The sequence below is a fragment of the Benincasa hispida genome, chromosome 5 (genome assembly GCF_009727055.1).
Source record: "Benincasa hispida cultivar B227 chromosome 5, ASM972705v1, whole genome shotgun sequence".
NCBI lineage: Eukaryota > Viridiplantae > Streptophyta > Magnoliopsida > Cucurbitales > Cucurbitaceae > Benincasa > Benincasa hispida.
This window is the reverse complement of record NC_052353.1, coordinates 22,743,845-22,754,220: the sequence shown is the minus strand read 5'-3', so window position 1 is coordinate 22,754,220 and position 10,376 is coordinate 22,743,845. Positions and strand designations below refer to the sequence as shown.

Below are 10,376 nucleotides of genomic sequence, written 5' to 3'. Positions count from 1 at the left end.
AATAGACCGCCAACAACAACCATAATCAGATAAAGAAGAGATGACGGAGCAACCTGAAAACGAAGCACCAAATAATAATAATGTCATGGCGAATCCAATCCTGTTGGCAAACGATCGCAATAGACCCATCAGGGACTATGCATCGCCAACTCTCTATGATTTCTCTCCAGGAATCATGAGGCCTGCCCTCGATGGAAGCAAATTCAAGATGAAACCGGTGATGCTGCAGATGATCTAGACTGCAAGACAATTCGGAGGAAGGCGTGGTGAAGACCCGTATGCCCATCTCCGAAGCTTTATTGAAATCTACAATACTTGTGTGTTCCCAAACATCTCTGCCGAAGAAGTTCGACTAACTTTGTTCCCATTTTCTCTTTGTGATCAGGCTAGGAAATGGGCATATTCTCTCGAGTTGGGAGAGATCACTTCATGGGAACAGGTCGTGGAGGAGTTTATGAAGAAATACTTTTCACTAACCGAGAATGCTAGGAGACGGAAACTAATAACAAATTTTAAACAAGAAGATGATGAATCGTTCAGTGATGCCTGGGCGAGGTTCAAGCGGCTGGTAAGAGACTGTCCACACAATGGCTTACTAGACTGCTTGCAAATGGAAATTTTCTACCAAGGATTGAATCCCTCTTCACAAACCACTGCCAATACGGCAGTCGCTGGTGGTCTGCTCGACAAAACATATGAGGAGGCAAAGAGTATACTTAATCGCATTTCCAAAAATCACGAGGATTGGCAGGAAAGCGATCGGAGATTAAGAATAAAAGAAAATGATGCAAACAATGGTTCCATCGCATCCCTGAAAAATCAAATGACTATGATGATGAGTTTAATACAAGGCATCGCAATTAATAATACGGGAGCGAAGAAAGGGCAGGTCAGCGCAATTACTTAAATGACTGCAAGTTGTGTCATTTGCGGGATGCTCAATGATGGAGGAATGCCCAACAAACTCGCAGTCGATATACTTCATGAGAGATAATCCCTATTCCAATACATATAACCTCGGGTGGCAAAACCATCCAAATTTTGCGTGGAAAAATCAAATAAAAGCTTTCAACCTGTGGCACAAAAAGAAGGGCCACCCGAATCTTTCCAGCAAAATAACGGTCAGCGCTATACCAAGCTAGAACTTAAAAACACCGCAATCTTTGTCCTTAGAGAGCTTTTTGAGCAATACAATGAGAAAAACGAATCAGTGTTCAGAATCAAAGCTACATCCATTAGAAATCTTGAAATCCAAATGGGACAAATTGCAGCAAGATGAAAAACAGACCGCAAGGAGCATTGTCAAGCTCAACTGAGTCCCTCGCATGCTGGGAGTAAACGGGAAGGAACAATGCTTAGAGTCTCCTTGCTAACGACAACTGACTGTGGAAGTAGGGGAGAAGCCCACTGCGACCAACTTGAATGTGGTGACAATCGAAGACCCGTTGACCTATAGTTTGGAGAAGCCCGAGAAAATAGACCCTGAAGTTGCATCCACCCTTAAGCCTCTAGATATTGAAATAGAAGAAATCCAACTACCAGCAACTCCACAAAGATTGAAAGAGGAACAAAGTGAGGAAGAAAAGATCTTGATATTGGCTGCAGCGCAAAAGGCTATGATCCCACCTAAAATGGGCGACCCAGGAATCTTCACGATATCATGCTCTATTGGAGGGACCTACAGCCAAGTACTATGTGATCTTGGGGCAAGTATAAACATAATGCCGCTATCAATCTTCAAACAATTAAATGTCGGCACACTTATGCCCATAAGGGAAACTCTCCTGTTCACGAACAGATCCCGAATACACCCTGAAGAAGAGTTGAAAAATGTTGTAATTTCAATCGATAAATTTATCTTCCTCATTTTGGAATATAAAGCGGACGAAGATGCACCCATCATATTGGGACGACCATTCATTTCAACCGGTCACGCTCAAACTGATGTGCGCAAGGGGGAAATTGTAATGAACATTCATGGGGAAAAACTCCGGATTAAGGCAGTAAAGATCCCAAAGAACAAAGAAAAAAGAGAAAAGCCACCATGGACGTGAACAAACCAGCCTGGAATAAGTGGTCCTTAAGTATTATATGATTTAGCCTCATCAGGGACGCAATCCTTTTGAATATCCTTTTCCTGCATCAAATACTTCATGAACTTTTATCATCTCATTATTTATTATCGCAATTACCTTTTTGTTACCAGCATCGTTCTTACTTCTCTAATAATAATAATAATAATAGTAATAATAATAATAATAATAATAATAATAATAATAATAATAATATTTTGTTTTGTTTAAAATAGTTTGACCCACTCTCTGTTTTTCTTGCAACGATTAAGGCACAGGATTGCGGAGATGTTACATGAAGCAGCAAATTATCTCACTCCGTCACCGCAAAGATGACGCAAAGGTGGATGCGCCAATACACAATACGGGCGACATCGCAAATTTGGGGGTGTATTCTTCCTTATCTTTATTTCAAATTTTGTGTTATTGCATCGCATGTTAGTTTTAAAAGTTTTATCACCGCATCCTCTTTGATTACCACAATCATTTGACACAGATAAATTTAGTAAGTTACCACATAATGTTTCTTTGCCAAGTATGATTTCAATGATGAAAAACATGCTTCTATTTCTTTCGTATATAATAGAGTCATCTTAACTTTAAGATAGTCACCTCATAAAATATTTCTAGAAGTTAGGGGTTTGCTAGCTTTTTTTCAAACTCTCTTTATGAAACTTTCTAAGAACATCGCATGACCTATTTCAATCTTTTGGCAATGAGGACATTGCCGCATTTTAAATTTGGGGGTGAGGTATTTATTTTCGACCTTACTATTTTGAAAAAAAAAGATTTTTTTTTAGAATAACAACTCCATTGTCAATGCAATGGGAAACCTATGTTGATAAGAGTTAAGTTGTGAAAGGCACTTACCCATAGTTGGATGTCCGCATGACACACGTGGGGGCAAGCCAAAACGAAAGTAAGTCACCAGGATCAATGCATAAATAAATGACCACAACTCCACTGCCAAGTAGGCATGAGTTTAGTCTGAGAAAGAACGCATTGCTCGTAGTTGTATTTCCACATGACACAAGTAGGGGCAAGCCAAAACGAAAGTAAGGCACTTGGATCAACGCAAGATCAGAAAAAAATAACAATGACAAGAAACATGCAAGGATAAAATCATTTGACACCCCGGTGAAAAAAAAATCTTTTTGAAACAAATCATGCGATGTTCCGGAAGTTAGTAAAGTCTTTTTGAAGGTTAAGCTTGTGTTCCTTAGGTCTTAAAAATATTTTGAGAAGAGGCTTAAACAAGACTTGAGGAAACTTTGATATATAGGAATTGAACGAAGTATCCTTTAGAAATCTAGAAAAAGAACATTGCGGTCGATTTGCTAAAAGAAATATTTAACTTATGCTTGAGGACAAGCATTGTTTAAATTTGGGGGTGTGATAACGGGCAGAAATGCACGTTATCATAGCGCTAATTTCTTAAACAATGTTGGCTTGCGTTGATTAAACATGTTAAATTGCATCCATTAAGCATCAATTTCATAATATTGCAGTCGCATGCGTTCATCGCATTAGAACAGTTGATTTTCGTATTTTTGTGCAGAATAAGCGATGACGCAAGGCGAAAATTGCGATCATAGGAAATCATTGGTTGAGCGCAGGATCATCGCAAATGCGGTGATCATGTTCGCAAATATTCGCCCGAGAAGGATAGCCAAAACTTGGTCAGCGCAACATAGTGGGCGCATCTGGGTGAAATACTAATTAATCGCGATGAGATAGAAAGCTGATGACAGTCGAATCCGAATTAAGTTGACAGCCGATAACGATCACAATTACATTCAGCTTTTCGGTGACAATTATTCAGCGCATCGGTTAGGAATTAAAGCAATCCCATCTGTACAATCATGAGAGAGAAGCCGCCTTTCATCCTGGATGCTCTATAAATACCAAAGGCATCCTTCAGGAAAGGGTTTCAGCAGTTCAAAATTTCATACTTCAGTTTGCAGTCTTTGTCCATAGTTTTCCTTTCGTTTTAAGGCGGAGCAAGAGAAGAGTGGTGACGCCGGAGATCGCTCAGGGAAACTCGAGAGAGAACCTTGAGGCGAAGAAGTAGAGAACAAGTCAACTCTCGCGAGAGCGAGATTATCTTTTGAGCACGAGTAGAAAAACAGTGTAAAAGCCTGGGTAGCAAAAGATTACTATCAGGCCCTTTATTCTATACTTGCATTGTTATTTTGTACTTCTCTTTATATTTATACAATGGAAGTTCTATTTCTACATTTGCTCACTCTCTTAGCATGCATGAGTAGCTAAACTAGTCAAATGGGTTGAGAAGAATTAAACTAACATGACCTAGGAAGTTCATTGCTTGCGATTGTCTTGTTTTATGTTGTGCCAAATACCCTTTAGAGCTACTCGAGAGAGAGTCTAAAGAAAGAACCTAATGACTCGAGAGAGCTAGGTTAGAATCTGGACTCGAGAGAGCAAGATTAGAACTGCATAAACAAGAGATAGNAAAGAAAGAACCTAATGACTCGAGAGAGCTAGGTTAGAATCTGGACTCGAGAGAGCAAGATTAGAACTGCATAAACAAGAGATAGGGACTTAGAGATAAGCTCTGTTTGTCAACCTGCATCGCATGCATCCTAGAGATGGGAATGATATTATGTGGTCGCCTTATTTGTGTGTGTTTCATTTCGTCATCGCATAAATAAGAATAGAGGCTTATGTGTAGGTCATATAGACTTAGCACATATATCACATGCATTCTAGCCTTAGAAGCCATGGCATTCGCACCGAGAGGTGGTTTACTGTTGTATGCATGTTACATGATCGCATAGCATGAACGCATCCTAGGAAGTGTTAGCCGAAACTTTTCTCAACCCGTTCACCGCATACCAGAAAACTCAGTGGAATTTACACTTGGATTCTGCTGAGGAAACTTGAGTGCACAACACAATTTCATTAACGCATATTACCCATATTTCCACTTCATAAAATCGAGCACCAATAACCTAAATAGGTCTGTGGTATAAGGATTAAGATGGGATACCTTATCCTTGTGACACTACAGATACGACCTTCTTTGTAGAGGTTTGGAAGTGTTGTAAACTATTACAGATGGTAGATCCTGACCATTCATGTGGAGACTGAAGGAAATCAAACACGAGGATTTCCATGAGCAGTGGAAGGATCATTCCAAATTACAATCGTATATGACCTTTACAATTACAATCTCAAACAGCAACATACGGTTATGAAAAATATATAAATTATAGCATGCTATATAGATGATCAAGGACAAGAGTAACACACTTTTGCAGACTCATCACAAAGCTCCTTGATCAGGAACACTCGATCACAGCTATACAACCACACACGAACACTCGTCCAACATGACCACTACATTGCACGATCACCATGCACTCGAACTCAACGATCGCCAAGGTCAAGAACACCCCGAACAACACGGACGACCTCCACAAAACCTCGACGGTGTTGAGTTGAGTATGACATCATCAAGAAGGCTACCTTGATATTCTCGATGTAAGAATCCAGAGGGTGGGCTCTGTGTGGACTTGGTTTGTGGCATAACATAGAAGGAATCACAATTGTGTAAACGATTGAGCAAGTGGGAGATGGAAGAACCTATCGTATACGTTGATGCCTAATCGTTTAGGAAAAACTAAGTGATCGTCTAGCAAAAGCTATGTGATTGTTTAGCTCATCGCTTAACTGAGTGTCTGTCGCTTACTAACACTCCACAATCGTTTAGCTCATCCAAGCTGTCGCTTAGTAAATCTTATTTACTTGGTAACTTCCTGTGAGTTATTTTCGAGGGTGGAAATCTCAAAAAACAACATTGAACAACATTACTAAAATTAGGAAAACATTTTTCCTTTTAACTTATGGTTACCATGAAACCACCAATAACCTCCCACTCAATTGGTTATTAGAGAAAAAGAGATAATTATCCAATAATTAATATTATTATAAATATAAATGATAACTAACTTATCATACTATATTTATAACTTATATTTTTAATATTTCATCAAACCATAGCTCTTTTTCTATTCCATGGCACTTAATGTAAATCTCATTTACATTAATCCTTCACTTGATGTATCTCATACACCATGCCAATCATATCATATATAATCGAAATATCTCTTGTCAATTTGAACATTTCAAATCAACACCAAGTACTGATCCTTAACTGAATCCATTAAGCTACCAAGGGGACCTTATGGACTTGTAGCTCGAAGCTCCAACGGTATGTGAATAACTAACTAAAATCTTTAGCCACGGGATCCACCATCCGTTAATTGCCAGTCACTCCACTAAAGACCAACAATTGAACTCTCCTTACTACAGATATATTATGTGTCCATCTTAACCAATCAACAGTGCGACAACCTGTCACAGATTGATTGTAAGTACAGCTTGGCCAATAACTGTTATGCCCCTATAGTTACATCTAACTCCTTAAGTACCACTGATCCCTCTAATGAACATAAGTCATAGTCCTACTATGACTGAGTCCTCTATTCCAAAGAGAAGCTATGGCCACTATGTTCAAGCCCCGAAATCAGCACGTAAGGGAGCAATCTATCTACTTACCCTTGCTTTGGAGAAGAAGTGAATTCTATCTTGTGTATGTGAGTTCCCAGCTCCCAAATCAGACAAGTCCCCAAAAAGGTAGGCATGTTGAGTTAGAAATCTGTTCACTCTCATCCATACTAATCAAAGGACCACCCTCAAAGGAAAGGTTCCCAAAACACTTAGGATTGAGGTCGTGTCACTTAGGGTCGTTTAGGTGAGATGTAAGTCTCTAGTATCAATGGCATTATATAAAAAGTTTAGTCATCTCGTGGTCTAGTCTTATACAAACTCTTTGTATAAGACACCCCCGCTCGCATGTCTCCACATGAATGGTCAGGATCTACCATCTGTAGTAGTTTACAACACTTGCAAACCTCTACAAAGCGAGTCGCATCCGTAGTGTCACCAGAGTCAGGTATCCCACCTTAATCCTTATACTACAGTCCTATTTAGGTTATCACTTAAGGCATTATTCACTTGTATATCACATATACATGCTTAATTTTACATAAGATAACCATGGAGCTTTGTTTATTGGATTTGAGTAAATGCCAGAATGAAAAAATAATAATTTTATTCATAGAAGAATGTGTATAATTACAAACAACGAGATTCCGGGAGAATTAGGACACTAATCCCAACAGAAACATGCGAGCGAGGGTATCTTATACAAAGAGTTTATATAATACCGAACCATAAGATGATTAGACTCTGTATATAACGCCGTTGATATTGGACACTTACATCTCACCTAAATGACCATAGGTGACATGACCACAATCCTGAGTATTTTGGAAACTTCTGCCTTTGAGGGCGGTCCTTTAATTAATATGGGTGAGAGTGGCCAGATTGCCAACTCAACATGCCTACCTTTTTGGGGACGTGTCTGATCTGGGAGCTGGAAACTCAATACAGAAGATGGAATTCACTCCTTCCCTGAAGCAGGGGTAAGTAGATAGATTGCTCCCTTAAGTGCTGATTCCGGGGTTTGAACATAGTGGCTACAACTTTTCTTTGGAAGAGAGGACTCAGTCATACTAGGACTATTACTTATGTTCATTAGAGGGATCAGTGGTATTTAAGGAGTTAGATATAACTACAGGGGCATAACGGTTATTGGCCGAGCTGTACTTATGAGCGATCTGTGAAGGGTTGTCGCACTGTTGATTGGTTAAGATGGACACATAACATATATGTAGTAAGAAGAGTTCAGTTTTTGGTCTTTAGTGGAGTGTCTGGCAGTTAACGGATGGTGGATCCTATGACTAAAGAGTTTTGTCAGTTATTCACATACGGTTGGAACTTCGAGCTACAGGTCCATAAGGTCCTCTTGGTAGCACAATGGATTCACGTTAAGAATCAGTTCTTGGTGTTGATTTTAATTGTTCAAATTGATAAGAGATAATTCAATTATATATGATATGATCGATGTAGTGTATAAGATACATCTAATGGAAGGTTGATGTAAATGAGATTTACATTAAGTTCCATGGATTAGAAAAAGAGCTATGGTTTATATGTTTCATGAGATGAAATATTAAAACTATAGGTTATAAATATAGTATGATAAGTTAGTTATCATTTATATTTATAATAATATTAATTATTAGATAATTATCTCTTTTTCTCTAATAACCAATTAAATGGGAGGTTATTGGTGGTTTTATGGTAACCGTGAGATAAAAGGACAAATGTTTTCCTAAAATTAGTAGGGTTGTGATTTTGAGATTTCCTATCTCGGAAATTACTCACGGAATAGTTGTCAAGTAAATCAGATTTAGTAAACGACAACTTGGAGACACTAGACGATCATGGAGTGTTCCTACACAATAGACACTCAGTTGGATGATTAGCTAAATGATCGCATAGCTTTAGCTAGACGATCGCATAGCTTTTGATAAACGACTGGGCATCGACCTATACGATAGGCTTTATCTTCTCCCACTTGCTCAATTGTTTACACGATTGCTATTCCTTCGCTTTCTCGCCTCTAACCAAGTCCACACTGAGCCCACACTTTGGATTCTCACACCGAGAATACCGAGGTGATCTCGTTGGTGGTGTCATACTCAACTTGACAAAGTTGAGGTTCTATTGATACCGTTCGTGGTGCTTGGGGTGTTCGTGACTTTGTGATCGCTTTGTTCAAGTTTGTTGTAATCGTGCAGTGTAGTGGTTGTGTTGTACTAGCGTTGAGTGTTGCAGTGTTGTGGTTTGTTCGAGTGTTCGTGATCAAGGAACTTGAAGATGAGTCTTCAAAGCATGCTGTAATTTTTGTTTTGCGCTTAGCCAATTGTTTCCGTTTGTGACTATAATTGTGTATGTTCATATATGATTGAAATTTTGAAAGATCCTTCCACTACTCATGGAAATTCTCAAGTTTAATTTCCTTCAGTTTTTTCAACGAGTATTTGCTAAAACCTAATGTAGGTAAATGTGTTTTTTTTCCCGCAACATGAATGATTTTCCGTTAATTGCCTCTAGTTTGATCGATTACATACAGTGGAAAGAGTCTGTTAAAACATATATCGTGGTAAACGACCTCGAGGTTTGTCATGGTTGAGGAATGTCCTCAAGTCCCGACCTTTGATGCACCGCAAAGTGTTTGTAATGCATATAAGGTGTGTATGAAGGCTAATTCATTTGTCCGACTTCACATTTTGGCTAGCATACCTGATGCATTGGCCAAAAGGGATGAGAACATGGTCATTGCACGTCAGATCATGGACTCGTTGCAAGAATTTTATGAATGTTAGTTCTCACTTTTCGAGCATAGAGGGATGGATGACAAAGAAACCGATAGTGTTAGTTCCCAACATAACCTCCAGTTAGAGAAAGCAAGTGTTGTTGAATCTAATGAAGTTCATCGACGAGAAGTGTTCTCTGAAATGGAACTTGGAGCTTGTTTAGGTTCTGATCTATGGCACCTAAGACTTGGCCATATAAATCTCAAAAGGATTGAGAGATTGGTTAAGAATGGACTTCTAAATAAGTTAGAAGACAATTCTTTACCTCCATGTGAGTCTTGTCTTGAGGGAAAAATGACTAAGAGATCTTTTATTGGAAAAGGTCTCAGAGCCACAATACCCTTAGAGCTTGTACATTCGGATCTCTATGGATCCATGAATGTCAAAGCTCGAGGTGGGTATGAATATTTCATCAGTTTTATTGATGATTATTCAAGATATGGTCATATTTACCTAATGCATCTCAAGTCTGATTCTTTTGAAAAGTTCAAAGAATATAAGGTTGAGGTTGAGAACCAGTTAGGTAAAACAATTAAGACACTACGATTAGATCGAGGTGGGGAGTACATGGACTTAAGATTCCAGGACTATATGATAGAACACGGAATCAAGTCACAACTCTCTGCACCTAATATGCCTCAATAGAACGGTGTATCTAAAAGAAGAAATAGAACCTTATTGGACATGGTTCGCTCAATGATGAGCTTTGCTAAGTTACCCGATTCCTTTTGGGGACATGTATTAGAAATTGCTGTCTATATTTTGAATAACGTTCCCTCTAAAAGTGTTTCAGAAACACCTTATGAGCTATGGAAAGGGCGTAAAGGCAGTCTACGTCACTTTAGGATTTGAGGATGCTTGACACACGTGTTGGTGCAAAATCCTAAAAAAATTGGAACGTCGTTCAAAACTATGCCTATTTGTAGTTTGTCCAAAAGAAACAAAAGGTGGTCTTTTTTACGATCCTCAAGAGAATAAGGTATTTGTATCGACA

At 38.8% G+C, this 10,376-nt stretch overlaps 1 non-coding gene across 1 annotated transcript; it reads right to left on the bottom strand.

Moving 5' to 3' along the window:
- Positions 1-490: 490 nt before the first annotated feature.
- On the bottom strand, positions 491-594 carry LOC120078906. Its single transcript, XR_005482181.1, has one exon. It is a non-coding gene; the product is annotated as a small nucleolar RNA R71 (small nucleolar RNA).
- Positions 595-10,376: the final 9,782 nt, after the last annotated feature.